A 15,526-nucleotide genomic window follows, 5' to 3' on the forward strand; every position below is an offset into this window, starting at 1 on the left:
CCAGTCTGTTGTTCCATGTCCCAGTTCTAACTGTTGCTTCCTGACCTGCATACAGGTTTCTCAAAAGGCAGGTCAGGTGGTCTGGTATTCCCATCTCTTTAACAATTTTCCAGTTTATTGTGATCCACATAGTCAAAGGTTTTGGCATAGTCAATAAAGCAGAAATAGATGTTTTTCTGAAAATCTCTTGCTTTTTTCATGATCTAGCAGATGTTGGCAATTTGATCTCTGGTTCCTCTGCCTTTTCTAAAACCAGCTTGAACATCTGGAAGTTCACAGTTCATGTATTCCTGAAGCCTGGCTTGGAGAATTTTGAGCATTACTTTACTAGTATGTAAGCTGAGGCTAATACTTTACAATATTTTAGTGGTTTTTGCCATACATTGACATGAATCAGCCATGGGTGTATCCCCCATCCTGAACCCTGTGCCCACCTCCCTCCCTATCCTATTCCTCAGGTTATTGCAATGTGTAATACACAATATTTTTCATTGTCACAAGAAATCTGTTGTCTTATTTCATAACTAAAAGGCTAAGCAGACATATTTTGGTTTTTTATTCAGAATGCTTTTTGTATACCTCATCCATGTCAAATTTCCAATAACCTATAAACTGTGACTAATAAGTTGTATTTAAACCACAGAAAAGTATACCTAGTCTCTTGAAAATGTGGTTGTAATAAATATTTCTAGTTAAACTATCAAAGACAACTGTGTTTTCCCTAACTGAATATAAAAATTATATTCCTGTGTTTCAGTTTTTGATATTTCCATTTTACAATTAGGTCGAAATATATATTAACATGATATTAAACTTAGCATTGTTTTCCATTTCAGAGCAAGATAATTCTGCATACAAAGTTCCTGAGTTCTATCTGTGTCTCTCCATTACCTTATTAACTTGAACATTTGTATAATTTTATATTCATTATGTAACATAGATTCTTTTTAGAAAGTACTATGATATCACAGTCTTCCCCAGTGGCTCAGAGGGTAAAGAATCTGCCTAAAATTAAGGAAACATAGGTTTGAACCATGGGTCAGGAAAATCCCCTGGAAAAGGGAATGGCAACCCCCTTCAGTGTTATTGCCTGGGAAACCCCATACACAGGTGAGCCTGATGGCTATGGTCCATGGAGTAGCAAAGAGTCAAAAACTAGCACAACATATGATATATAACTGGCTTCGCTGGTGACTTATTGATAAAGAATCCTCCTGCCAACACAGGAGGTGTGGGTTCAATTCCTGGAGAAGGAAATGACAACCCACTGTAATATTCTTCCCTGGGAAATCCCATTGGCAGAGGAGCCTGGTGGGCTATAGTCCATGGGGTTGCAAAAGAGTCAGACATGACTTAGAGACTAAGCAAAAAACAATCACCTGTAGCTTTATTTATGGACAAACAATGATAGTTGGAAATAATCACTGATTCCAATTGACAGGGCAAGTTATATCACCTCATGTCAGCAGAAATGCTTGGAGTTAGTAATACAAAGCAAGTGCCTATGTGTGTGTGTGTGTGTGTGTGTGTGTTTATGTGTGTGTGTGTTGATAGAGTCCCTCTGAATTTTGCTGGTATCAGTCATCAGTGACTTTGGTAATGCACTAAGTGTTCAATGTGCACTTTTCTATCTTTAACATGGTGCAATGTCTTGTATTTCATTTTGTAGCAAAGTAAATAATAATCTTTGCCAATAAAAAGGAAGGAGGGCAACAAAGAAGGAAAAACCTTGATTGGTATCCTTTACATAACATTTACTAATTTGGAAGTCAAATTAATCCATCAAGTTAGGAATATTCCCCCATTTGATAGTTGTCAAGAGACCATGTTTATTTATTTGGCTTAAAAATTATGTTTAAACATCCTTCAAAGTTATGATGAGTTCTGAAAATTTACCAGAATTAGTACTTTTTGCCTTACTTTTAGAAAAGAGAGATTGTGATCAAGAGAAACACTTAATATGACTATGTCTATTATTAACTGTGGAAATAATAACTTGTGTAACATACTTGGGTGTCTTTTAATCTCTTACAAAAGCCTCATTTTCTTAAAAGAAATTGACTCATTTTCTTACAAAGTGTGTTAGAATTAAATTTTAAATTATCTACAGTTTGATCTATAAATTGCAATACTTGGTTCTTTTTATGGGGGTTGTGGTGATAGGGGAACTTATAAAATTGACAGTTTAAATTTTTAAGGTCATGCTTCTCTACAGGTACAAGAGAAAATGTCACAGGGTAAATTCTATATTGTCATTTTAATGGAGCCAAAATTCCCCCAAGGGCTTTATGATGTAGTTCCGGTAATGGATGTCATATCTAGCGATCAGCTAAGACTGAAGATTTGAGATAAACTAAGGATAGTGGCTCAAATGGTAAATAATTAGCCTGTGAGGCAAGGGACCTGGGTTTGATCCCTAGGCTGGGAAGATATCTTGGAGAAGGGAATGGTTACCCACTCCAGTATTCTTGCCTGGAGAATTCCATGGGTAAGGAGTCTGGTGGGCTGCAGTCCACAGGCTTGCAAAGAGTCAGACAGAACTAGCGACTGACACTTCTGCTTTTTTCAAGGATGGTTTTGGGTATCTTCTGATCCAACAATTATATTAAATGGAAAAGAAAACAGAGCAAAAGGTGGCTATGAGTGGGTAACAACAAGGGGTCTGTAGAAAATTTGAAAAAAAAAAAAAAAGACTATACACAACCAGGCAAAAGAAAGAATACAAGATTAGACAGAGGTCTTCATCCATCATCTTGGAGGGAAGAATTCCACTAATATCACTGCTTTGTTCCAATGGTCTTGGATCAGCTGCATAGTTCTGAAATTGGCTATTCTCAGAGTCGGACACGACTGAAGCAACTTAGCAGCAGCAGCAGCAGCAGCAGGGGATCTCCAAGACTCTTCAGTTTGAGCTCCTATCTTAGAGTAGCCTTCCAAATGTGTGGAATTAGGAACTGTATCTTTTTAGTTATGAAATGTGAACCCAAATATTGGCTTCCATTTTTTTTTCCTTAACAGAACCTAAAATGATTCCTTCAATGATGTTCAAATGTTTTATTTATTCTTCAATAAATAAAATTCCATGGTTGAAGATCACAAAAAAGCTGTTTTGTAAGATGTAGGAAGAACATCTGAATTTCTTGAGGAGATTTGATTACAGTATGTGAATCCCTGGCAATATTTTGCCATACCTGTGTAGTAAGGCAGAGTCTGGTGTCAGAAATAAACCACTAAATGCATATATCTTCCAGTTATCAGTTCAAAAGGGTTAAGTGAGTGTGCTTGAAGGAGCAGGCTATATGTATATAATGTCTAGGGGTCTATCTTTAGACAAAAGAGTTCAAAAGTTTCTGAAACCTTGTCAATTTTTATACATAGATATTGCTCCCTTTTGGAGAAGGCAATGGCACCCCACTCCAGTACTCTTGCCTGGAAAATCCCATGGACAGAGGAGCCTGGTGAGCTGTAGTCCATGGGGTTGTATAGAGTCGGACACGACTGAAGCGACTTAGCGGCATTGCTCCTTTTTCTGCCTTTCCAGATGGTCCTGAGTGGTAACTGCAGCACAGATTTTGCAGCTTAGTGATGGTATATCCATACAGAGTTCTTTTAAAATGGTTCCCAAAAAGTGTGTGTCTCCCTCACTTAGGATAAAAATTGGTATGCCCTGGGGTTGAATACACAAAATCATGCACGTTTTTAAGAACTGTAAAAGATGTAGCTTTATTTTATTATTATTTTTTTATCATCTTTTTTTTCCTTTTTTAATTTTATTTTTTAACTTTACAATAATGTATTGGTTTTTGCCATGTATCAACTGCTACTGCTAAGTCACTTCAGTCGTGTCTGACTCTGCGCGAGCCGATAGACGGCAGCCCACCAGGCTCCCCCGTCCCTGGGATTCTCCAGGCAAGAACAATGAAATGAGTTGCCATTTCCTTCTCCAATGCATGCAAGTGAAAAGTGAAAGTGGAGTCGTTCAGTCGTGTCCGACTCTTAGCGACCCCGTGGACTGCAGCCCACCAGGCTCCTCCGTCCATGGGATTTTCCAGGCAAGAGTACTGGAGTGGGGTGCCATTGCTTTCTCTGCCATATACCAACATGTAGCTTTAAAAAAATTTTTTAGCCCACCCTGAAAATAGATGTAACTGATTGAGACATTTTTCTATCCCACAGATGGCAGAAGCTTGATGAATTATATCTGGATATATTCAAATGACCAGTAAAGCTTTGGTTTCTGGCAAAGTGCCGCTTTTTTTTTTTTTCCAGAATTATGTGGTTGGCACATCCCCTGTAACTCAAAAGTAACCTCAAGCTTTATTTCAGTGTTTTCTGTGATACATGGTTTTGTGGGGAAATTTAGCTCATATTCATTTGAAATCATCTGATGTGAACAAGTGGAAGTCATGGGAGCATTAAACATGATCTGAGTGAGTGATGTAACCAGATTTTTCCCCATATGTCCTTTTCAAAATAAGCAGCTAAACATTACTATTTTATAATTTCCTCTTTGAATCCCTGGAGATATTTATCCTTTAAGTACTTAGTTATGACTTTATCTTGATTATGATTATTTGTTTGACATTATAACCTGCTAGAGATTTTTCTTTGTCTTCCATATATTTTTTAAAAAAGTATATTCTTTTCCACTTTGGCCTCAGATTTTAGAATAATGTCTCTCTAGCATGCAATAGTGCATTTGAAAGTTTTTTAATTTGTATAATTCTGATGAAGTTTCCATCAGAAGTGAGAAATTCTCTTTTGTTTTTCAAACCATAACAAGGTCACCTACTACTGAAAAACATGTCTACTATTTACTCAAGGATGTTGTTTAGTTGACAAACCCTAATGTTACCAAATCCAAGTTCACTTTGCTCACTGCCAGAGAGGCCAACGAATCTGAAAGATGAGGCAAGAAATAAAACTTTATTCAGAAAGCTGGCAGACCGAGAAGATGACAGACTAATGTCTCAAAATAACCATCTTACTGGGGTCTGGATGCCAGGTTCTTTTGTGGATTAGAGATGGGGGTGAGGTGAGGAAACAAAGTAAAAAAGGCCATTAATCTTGCCCAGTATCTCCTAGAATGACAAGTCTCAGGTAGGGAAATGTGTTAATTTCTTCCTTCCTGCCATCTACAGGTGGACAGGGGTCTGAATATAAGAACTTTAGTTTAACAGTCAGGCAGAGGGACAGGATCTTCTGAGTCAGGCCACTATGTATAATTATAATAGCAAAAGACAAACAAAAAGCACAGCAAAGAAACAGTTCCAACATGGAATCAGAATTGCCTTCTCCCTGCTAATTCATGCAGTCTTTGTGCCATCTGGACTAATTTTATCTCAGATATAGGACTGTATAAGAAAGAAGGATTTTTGTTAATGATAGCACAAGCTTTTTATTAACCTCTAGTTTTGGTATTGAGGCATGATTCATGAACTAATAATATTAGGTCAGTGTTCTTAGTGGAAATCTTTAGTAAATCTGAGAAAGATAAACTTTCTTAAATGATTATGGCAATAGCAAGTATTCTATTTTTCTGGTAAAGCCCAGAGAACGATGACATTTAGGGTGTTACAATGGGAATAACAATGCTGGAAAGAGATCAATAGATTCAGATAACAGGTTAATCTGTTGGTTTAAACATGTTGTGTTTCTTTACTTACTAGTGTATATACTGACTGTGTGAAAAACCATGAGGTAAAGTGTAGAGCTTAGAACTAGTTCTGTAAAAGCATCAATATTTTTTGTAGCTATTGCCCTAAAATAAAGCAGAGATAGGCCTTTGCAACCTGGTCAAGGATGAAGCTGTAATAAACAGTGCATTTTTATATTTTCCCTGAAATTGAGGTCACTTGTGTATAAAAGCTGTTCCATTAGGGATACCTAGCTGTTGAAGAGTCTTTCAAGTTCTAAATGGACTCATTGTATTTAGGTTCAGTATTTAGTCAAGTAACTAAAGAGGTTTTAGAATCTTAGGGGGAAAAAACTGCAATTAAGTCTGCAATATCCAGTTAAATCTAGTACTATGGACAGAATATTTGTGTCTCCTAAATTCATATTTTATGACCTCACCCCAAGATGATGATATTTGGAGATGGAAACTTTGGAGGTGATTACATCATGAAGCTGAAACTCTTATGAATGGGATAAGTGTCCATACACAAAAGGCATGAGAAAGCTCCTTAGCTTTCTCATGTGAGGTTCCCCAAGTGAGGTTATGGTGACAAGATGGTCATCTATGAACCAGATAACAGGCATTCACCAGACGCAGAAACTGACATAGAGGGCACTCTGATCTTGCAATTCCAGGCTCCAAGCTGTGAGAAATCAATTGCTCTTGTTTATAAGCCACTCAGTTTATGGCATCTTGTTCAGTGGCCTGAGTGGACTAAGACACCTAGGAATTTTTCTGATTGTCATTTTGTGAGGGGTCTAATATAAATTTGAAGAATTTCTAGTCTATCAGGATAGACAATCTTTTTTCTCTTTAAGTAGAATACACCCTAAATTATTGACATTATGCTGTTGCTATTGCTAAATTCTTTGATTTTGGTTTCATTTTATTTTTCCTAGAGATAGGGATACAGTGTAGTGGAATATGTACTGAGTGAGGTCAATTCCATTCTTGAAAGTGGAGACACGATTAACACCCTGTTTTCACACCAGCTTCTATTGATAGCTTTGAACTCTGAACAGAGCCTCTGTATTTCCATTGCCTCCTCTGCTTCTCTTTAATTGTATTAGGTTGCTACTGTCTTAGTTAACTTTATTCATTTACTTCATCTTCTTTTTATCATCCTGGTACTTGTTTAAATTTCCAATTCATTGGTGATTCTCTGTATCACCTTGTCCAGGAATTAAAGGTACTATTACTTTTTAATAGAAGCAATGATAATTCACTGTACATTCAAACACATAGTCATTCTTATTACCAATGAAATTTATAAATCAGTATCTATTGCATTAACTCATTAGTCAATCATTCACATTTGACTATAACAGAGGAAGTGCTTATCTGACACTTTATCTGAGGGCAAGAACAAAATATTTTGGCCCACTCTTTATAAAGGAGTATACTGGATCACGGAAGGACAATAGAGTTTAATGAATGTGAATAATAAAATTATATTAAAATTAAGTGCAATGCATGTTATATCTCTTTAAGATAGTCATTACAATAAATATACTAGTGTTATCCCATTCTGCACTTATTCACTTTCACTAAAGAATCGGTGATTAAAATCTCTATAACATCAATATTTCATGGAAAATGAGGTCTTAGCCTTTGTCACGTTATTGCAGTCTTTCTAATATAAAAAGGAATGCTGGCAATCATTATGAAATTTCCACATTCATTTTATAATCTATATTAGTTTTTCAATGTAAAATGTCCAAACGTTATAAAGTAAGAAAAAAAGTTAATATAATTGTAGCATTCAAGAAATTCAAGAAATAAATTTGAAGGAGCCATCTACTAGAGAGACTATCTCATAAACTTATAAAATATATCTCACACTGACAGGTTTATTGAAATAGCCTTGTTGCTAAACTATGGGTACACAGTTGTTAAGGACAAAAAATTCTTAGAGGTGAGTGATAATAAACAATGATGTGGTCATAAACAGCTTAAGATAAATTATAAAGGTTCTGCAGAGAATTTCAGAATTTTTAAAATTAAGTATTATAATTATTGGATATATTTAAGATGAGGGTTTGCATATGTATAAACATTCTCTAAATAGCAAGTAATGTTCAAATGCTTACATGAAGGTAAACAAAGACAAGTCTACTAAAGAGATTTTGATTTTTAGAAATTAATATCCACATAGTAATCATTCTTTAATCATTTGTAAAAGGGGAACGATGCTCTTGTCTGTTTAGCGTCCTCTCCCTATTTCATTCTGTGTGTTCTGGTTTTGCTTTACAGGAAATGTTTTCCCCTGAAATTTAACAACATTTGTTCAAAAGAGGGCAGTGTGTCTTCACAAATGTAAAAAAAATGCATATATAAAACAAGATTCCCATATGTTTTTTAATTTCAATCTTTTGAAATTATTGAGTGGAAATGAGTTTGAATATAATGAATAATGCTTAATTTGAGAACCTTTTTGAAATGAACATTATTTTTACTTAAGTTGTTTTAGCATCATGTTAACTTACATAAACATGGAACATGAATGATTTGCTTTAGACAATGGTCAAAGATTAAATCCTTAGGTAATCAACAGTATTCTCAGTGTAAAATATGGTAAAATATAATTAAGGTACTTGTAGATTTTGCTGGGTTTTAGTATGCATTTGTTTAATTTTCAAGTAGAGTGGGAACAATTTACACATTCCTTGGCTTTGTAATTACTATCTTTCTATACTACATATTAGAGTTTAAACCAGAATTGTTGTTTCTGAAAGCATTATTACCATCTTCTGAAAGATGTATCCATAATGCAATGAAGAAATTTGAATTCATAGTGACCTAGAAAACATTCCCTCATTCTAACTTGCAATGTGCTAATCCAAATCTTGCTATCCATCCAGGATAGAATAAAGTATAAGGCAAAGTGTTTAGCTTTATTTAAATATGGGTCATTTTAAAAGGCTTTGTTTTTGAATGATATACTAAAACGAGTGAGAGAAAAATATCTGGAAGAACGGAATCATATGATTTAGGCAGAACGAAGTCCTGAACCTGGTGTTATGTGATCGTAAACTTACGCCTTTTTGTATCTTGGTCCAGTGTAGAATTTCTTTATGGACTATATAGGACTTCCCTGGTAGCTCAGATGGTAAGGAATCCTTCTGCAGTGCAGGAGATGCGGGTTCTATCCCTGGGTCAGGTAAATACCTTGAGGAAGAAAATGGCAATCCACTCTAGTATTCCTGCCTGGGAAATCCCATGGACAGAGGAACCTGGCAGGCTACAGTCCATTGGGTTGCAACACAAATATAGATCTAATTGTTATGCACAGTTTAAACAACAACTGTACAATGAACGCTAGTGTATTCATCATCCAAGTTAAGAAACAGATAGATGCCATGTCTCTGAAACACCCTTTCTTGGTTATTGATTGGATCCTCATCATTCTTTTTCTCCTGGATCCTCACCATTCTTCTTCCCTTTCTCCTAGGACAGTGATCACACTAACTGTGCTAATAACACTATTTTATTTCATTAGTGAAAAGCTGTTGGCATTTGTTAAGTGAAGAATAGGGCTTTTATCCTTTGTGTTTAGCATATTCATTGTTAAATTATTTTGTAATGTTGTATTAATATTTTATTTGTAAAATTCTCAATCTGGCCATAACCTGTTCTCATTTTTAGCTACCTGAGATAGAAATTTTGCATCACTGATCTTAAATGATAATGACCTGTAATTTTATTTACTCACACAGTTCTTAACTGGTTTTAATAACAATGTTAAACAAATTTTACAAAATTACTTGAGGCTGTTTCTTCCTGTTTTATTTATTCCAGATTTCTCCTTCCTTCTGTTAGAAACTCAAATATCTCTATGCCTTGGAGATATTCCAAAGACATTTGCCTTGAAGCATGTATCATCTCTTTAATCTTTTTTGCCTTCTAACTCACTTCTCTCTGCTACCCCCATGGAAAGTCTTCTGATATTTATTGCATCAATTGGCAAGATATGTAAATGGTGGCAACTCTATATATGCATGGTGAACTGTCACAATAACTTTAACGACTATTAATATAGAACAAAATGTACAAGAGAGGTGAAGAGTGTTTGCAAGCATTCTATGCTGTTTCCCTGGCAAATCCAATTAATTACTTATAGAGAGTTTTCCGAAATATCCTTCTGGGTATACTTGGTCAACAGATTCCTTTTAAAAACGGTAACAGATTCTTTTTAAAAATATATCTAAACTGTTAAATAAAGTATAATGGGATATAGAAACACACAACATTATATTTATACCCATTTTAATTATTTATGAAATAATAAATATTTGTGTCCTCCCCAAATGCACATGCTGAAACCCCAGTGTAATGGTATTTGGGGCTGGGGGCTTAGGAAGTCAATAGGTCATAAAGGTGGAGCCCTCATGAATGGCGTAAGAATACCAGGTGGCTCTCTTGGTAAAGAACCTTCCTGCCAATTCATGAGATGTTAGAGACATGGATTTGATCCCTGGGTTGGGAAGACACCTTGGAGAAGGGAATGGCTGCTGTCTTGCTGTATTTCACTGTGTGCACATTTTGCTGAACCCAGGGTAGGTAAGGTGTGAGCCAAGAGGCTGAAAGAAGACTTGAGGAGCTGTAGAAACTGCAGACACATTTATTCTCTCCTGGTTGATGCAGCAGCCATAGCAGTAGACACATTATATTCTCTCCTCTAATGGCTGACCCAACAGACACAGCCATGACACAGCAGTAATGCTGCTGCTTTTTAGGTGGAGCTTATATAACAAAAATAGCCCATGTCCAACCAAGTACATCATGATTTGCATGCAAAGTGCTATGAGTCATCTCAGCTGTTACATAGTCATCATTTACAAAATAATGGGGTGAGAAGACCTGACCATGCCATCTTGGCTAATTTGCTCTTTCCCTGCAGCTACCAATTCCAGTATTGTTCCCTGGAAAGTCCCATGGACAGAGAAACCTGGTGGGCTACAGTCCATAGGGTCAGAAAGAGTCGAACATGACTGAAGTAACTTAGCACACACACACACCTCATAAAGGAGACCTTGGAGGAAACAGTGACAAACTGTATTTCCTTGGGCTCCAAAATCACTGCAGATGGTGACTGAAGCCATGAAATTAAAAGATGCTTACTCCTTGGAAGGAAAGATATAATAAATCTAGACAGTGTATTAAAAAGCAGGGACATCATTTTACTGACAGGTCCATGTAGTCAAAGCTATGGTTTTTCCCACAGTCAGGTATGGATGTGAGAGTTTGACCATAAAGAAAGCTGAGCTCTGAAGAACTGATGCTTTTGAACTGTGATGTTAAAAAATACTCTTGAGAATCCCTTGGACTGCAAGGCGATCAAACCAGTCAATCCTAAAGGAAATCAGTCCTGAATATTCATTGGAAGGACTGATGCTGAAGCTGAAACTTCCAATACTTTGGCCACCTGATGCAAAGAACTGACTCATTGGAAAAGAACCTGATGCTGGGAGGAATTGGGGGCAGGAGAAGAAGGGGATGACAGAGGATGAGATGGTTGGATGGCATCACTGACTCAATGGACATGAGTTTGAGCAAGCTCCAGGAGTTGGTGATGGCATGCTACAGTCCATGAGGTTGCAAAGAGTTGGACACGACTGAGAGACTGAACTGAACTGAGAGAACTCCCTTACCTCTTCTTCCATGTGACAACACACTGAAAAAAATATACATCTGTGAACCAGAAAGTGGGCCAGTACTGGGTCTGCTTGTACCTTCATCTTGGAACTCACAGCTTCTAGAACTGTAACAAATGCATTTTTGCTCTTTAAAAGACAGAGACCACGGTATTTTTATAGCGGCCCAAATGTATTAAGATATCATCAATTCCAGGACTTCCATGAAACCACTGTGTTTCTAACAGCAATTTTTGCATTTCACACTGTAGTAGGAAAGAGAATCAGTTGCTGATTAAAAATATCCATTTTCTCTTATTTTGTAAATTATAAGAATGGACCGTTCTATTTCCAGTTTTTTAAGGACTCTCCACACTGTTCTCCATAGTGGCTGTACTAGTTTGCATTCCCACCAACAGTGTAAGAGGGTTCCCTTTTCTCCACACCCTCTCCAGCATTTATTGCTTGTAGACTTTTGGATCGCAGCCATTCTGCCTGGCTTGAAGTGGTACCTCATAGTGGTTTTGATTTGCATTTCTCTGATAACGAGTGATGTTGAGCATCTTTTCATGTGTTTGTTGGCCATCTGTATGTCTTCTTTGGAGAAATGTCTATTTAGTTCTTTGGCCCATTTTTTGATTGGGTCATTTATTTTTCTGGAGTAGAACTGCCTTTTGATCCAGCAATCCCACTGCTGGGCATACACACTGAGGAAACCAGAAGGGAAAGAGACACATGTACCCCAATGTTCATTGCAGCACTGTTTATAATAGCCAGGACATGGAAGCAACCTAGATGCCCATCAGCAGATGAATGGATAAGAAAGCTGTGGTACATATACACAATGGAGTATTACTCAGCCATTAAAAAGAATACATTTGAATCAGTTCTAATGAGATGGATAAAACTGGAGCCTATTATACAGAGTGAAGTAAGCCAGAAAGAAAAACCCCAATACAGTATACTAACGCATATATATGGAATTTAGGAAGATGGTAACAATAACCCTGTGTATGAGACTGCAAAAGAGACACCGATGTATAGATCAGTTTTATGGACTCTGTGGGAGAGGGAGAGGGTGGGGAGATTTGGGAGAATAGCATTGAAACATGTATAATATCATGTATGAAATGAGTCGCCAGTCCAGGTTCGATGCACGATACTGGATGCTTGGGGCTGGTGCACTGGGAGGACCCAGAGAGAGGGTAGGGGAGGGAGGAGGGAGGAGGGTTCAGGATGGGGAACGCGGGTATACCTGTGGCGGATTCATTTCAATATTTGGCAAAACTAATACAATATTGTAAAGTTTAAAAATAAAATAAAATTAAAAAAAAAAAAGAATGGACATTGCCATATTCCTATGCAGCATCACTATTTGTTTAAATCAGAGAAAACTGACTTCTCAAAGGAAAATTTGCTCCATGAACAATGTTTTTTTAGTCCTTGACCACTTGTTTTATAAAGATAAAAAAAAGCAAAACATGCAATATCAGAGAATCAACATTAGAAATAATTTGTCTGTTTTCACTATAAGGTGAGAAGATAAATGATTTTCATCAGCAAAGGTTATATTTGATATTATTGTTTTAGTCCAGGAAATATACTATACAGCTATGAACATCAATAGTTAATTTATCTTGCACGCTTTTCTCTAGTGAGTATGTTTCATAATGCGAGGTCCGCTATAACGGAAAAGAAGAAACAGAAATTAGTAGTTTAAATATTTAAAAATTAATATTTTAAATGATAAAATACTAATATCTAAACGTTATATCTTTATAGTCAATTGCAAATGCAGTTAGATAAAAGCATTTAATTGTCCCCAGTAATAAACTAGTAAGACAGAATATATTAATAGTATGTAATAAAAATCAGACTAGTTGTTATTATGCACCCATATTATACCATATAAAACTCTGCAACAGTAAATACTAATTTGATCTATATGAGTTACTAAATTATATCTTAAAATATGATATAAATCTCAAGTGTTTATATTTTTCTAGTACAATACATTTTTGTAGTAGCTTTAACACAGTACTAAATTTGAAGTGGTTAAATAAAATATAAGATATTACACAATTATAGTATTGCAAGAATAGTGGAGTGGGTAGCCATTCCCTTCTCCTGGGGATCTTCCCAGCCCAGGGATCAAAGGCAGGTCTTGCACATTGCAAGCAGATTCTTTACAGTCTGAGCCACCAGGGAAGCCCAATACATGCAGAGTTACCACACTGTCACTTACAGTTTTAGCAATCTCTCCAGCCACTGAAAATATACAAGAACTAGATGGAATACTGATTTCTCTAAACTGTTTTCCTGAGGCACTAATCATCAGAAACAACAGACAAGCCACCAAGGACCATAATGCAAAAATAGAATCAATGTTGATTGCTTTTATTGTGGTTTGCACATGCTTATTTCATTATTTCTTCATTTCCTTTGATTTGCTGCCAATTTTCTATCGTATTTTACAAAAACACTAATAAAATTATTAATGAAACATATTTGTTTTGAGTTAACTTGAAAATCTAGTGGAAAAAAGCAGAGTAAGAGGAAATTGATCACATTTTATACTCAATATAGTGACTTTCTTATCTACTTAGGAAGGGAAGGGACACACTTCCATTGGTATTTTGAAGAGCACATGGAATACAATGCAATTGCCAAAAGAAAAGAAAGTCAGTTGATATCTACACAATTACTGGAAAGGGTTAGGCTGATTATTTATTTCAAAATAATGAAAAGGACTTCAGTGGTACATAGTTTGGTTTTCCAATTATATATTCATATTTCTAGAGTAGTAAAGACATATGAAAATCAAAGTTTCCTCAAAAAATTAAATTTTTTTAAAAGTTGAGATTGTTACTGTATGCTAATTAATGTTTAACTTAAAGGTTGAGCTGAGTTCAGTTCAGTAGCTCAGTTGTGTCAGACTCTTTGGGATCCCATGGACTGCAGCACGCTAGGCCTCCCTGTCCATCACCAACACCCAGAGTTTACGCAAACTCATGTCCGTTTAGTCAATAATCCCATCCAACCATCTCATCCTCTGTCATCCCCTTCTCCTCCTGCCTTAAATCTTTCCCACATTTAGGTTCTTTTCCAGGGAGTAAGTTCTTTGCATCAGGTGGCCAAAGTATTGGAGTTTCAACTTCAGCATCAGTCCTTCCAATGAATATTCAGGACTGATTTCTTTTAGGATGGACTGGTTGGATCTCCTTGCAGTCCAATGGACTCTCAAGAGTCTTCTCCAACACCACAGTTCAAAAGCATCAATTCTTTAGCGCTCACTTTTCTTTATAGTCCAACTCTCACATCCATACATGGCTACTGGAAAAACCATAGCCTTGACTAGATGGACTTTGTTGTCAAAGTAATGTCTCTGCTTTTCAACATGCTGTCTAGGTTAGTCATAACTTTCCTTCCACGGAGTAGCATCTTTTAATTTCATGGCTGCAATCACCACCTGCAGTGATTTTGGAGGCCCCCAAAATAAAGTCTGTCACTGTTTCCCCATCTATCTGCCACGAACTGGACATGGAACAACAGACTGGTTCCAAATAGGAAAAGGAGTACGTCAAGGCTGTATATTGTCACCCTGCTTATTTAACTTGTATGCAGAGTACATCATGAGAAACGCTGGACTGGAAGAAACACAAGCTGGAATCAAGATTGCCGGGAGAAATATCAATAACCTCAGATATGCAGATGACACCACCCTTATGGCAGAAAGTGAAGAGGAACTCAAAAGCCTCTTGATAAAAGTGAAAGAGGAGAGTGAAAAAGTTGGCTTAAAGCTCAACATTCAGAAAACGAAGATCATGGCATCCAGTCCCATCACTTCATGGGAAGTAGATGGGGAAACAATGTCAGACTTTATTTTTTGGGGCTCCAAATCACTGCAGATGGTGACTGCGGCCATGAAATTAAAAGACGCTTACTCCTTGGAAGGAAAGTTATGACCAAAGTAGATAGCACATTTAAGAGCAGAGACTTTACCTTGCCAACAAAGGTCCGTCTAGTCAAGGCTATGGTTTTTCCAGTGGTCATGTATGGATGTGAGAATTGGACTGTGAAGAAAGATGAGCACTTAAGAATTAATGCTTTGAGCTGTGGTGTTGGAGAAGACTCTTGAGAGTCCCTTGGACTGCAAGGAGATCCAACCAGTCCATTCTGAAGGAGATCAGTCCTGGGATTTCTTTGGAAGGAATGA

This window comes from Bison bison, unplaced genomic scaffold (genome assembly GCF_000754665.1).
Source record: "Bison bison bison isolate TAMUID 2011002044 unplaced genomic scaffold, Bison_UMD1.0 scf7180017864094, whole genome shotgun sequence".
Taxonomy (NCBI): Eukaryota; Metazoa; Chordata; class Mammalia; order Artiodactyla; family Bovidae; genus Bison; species Bison bison.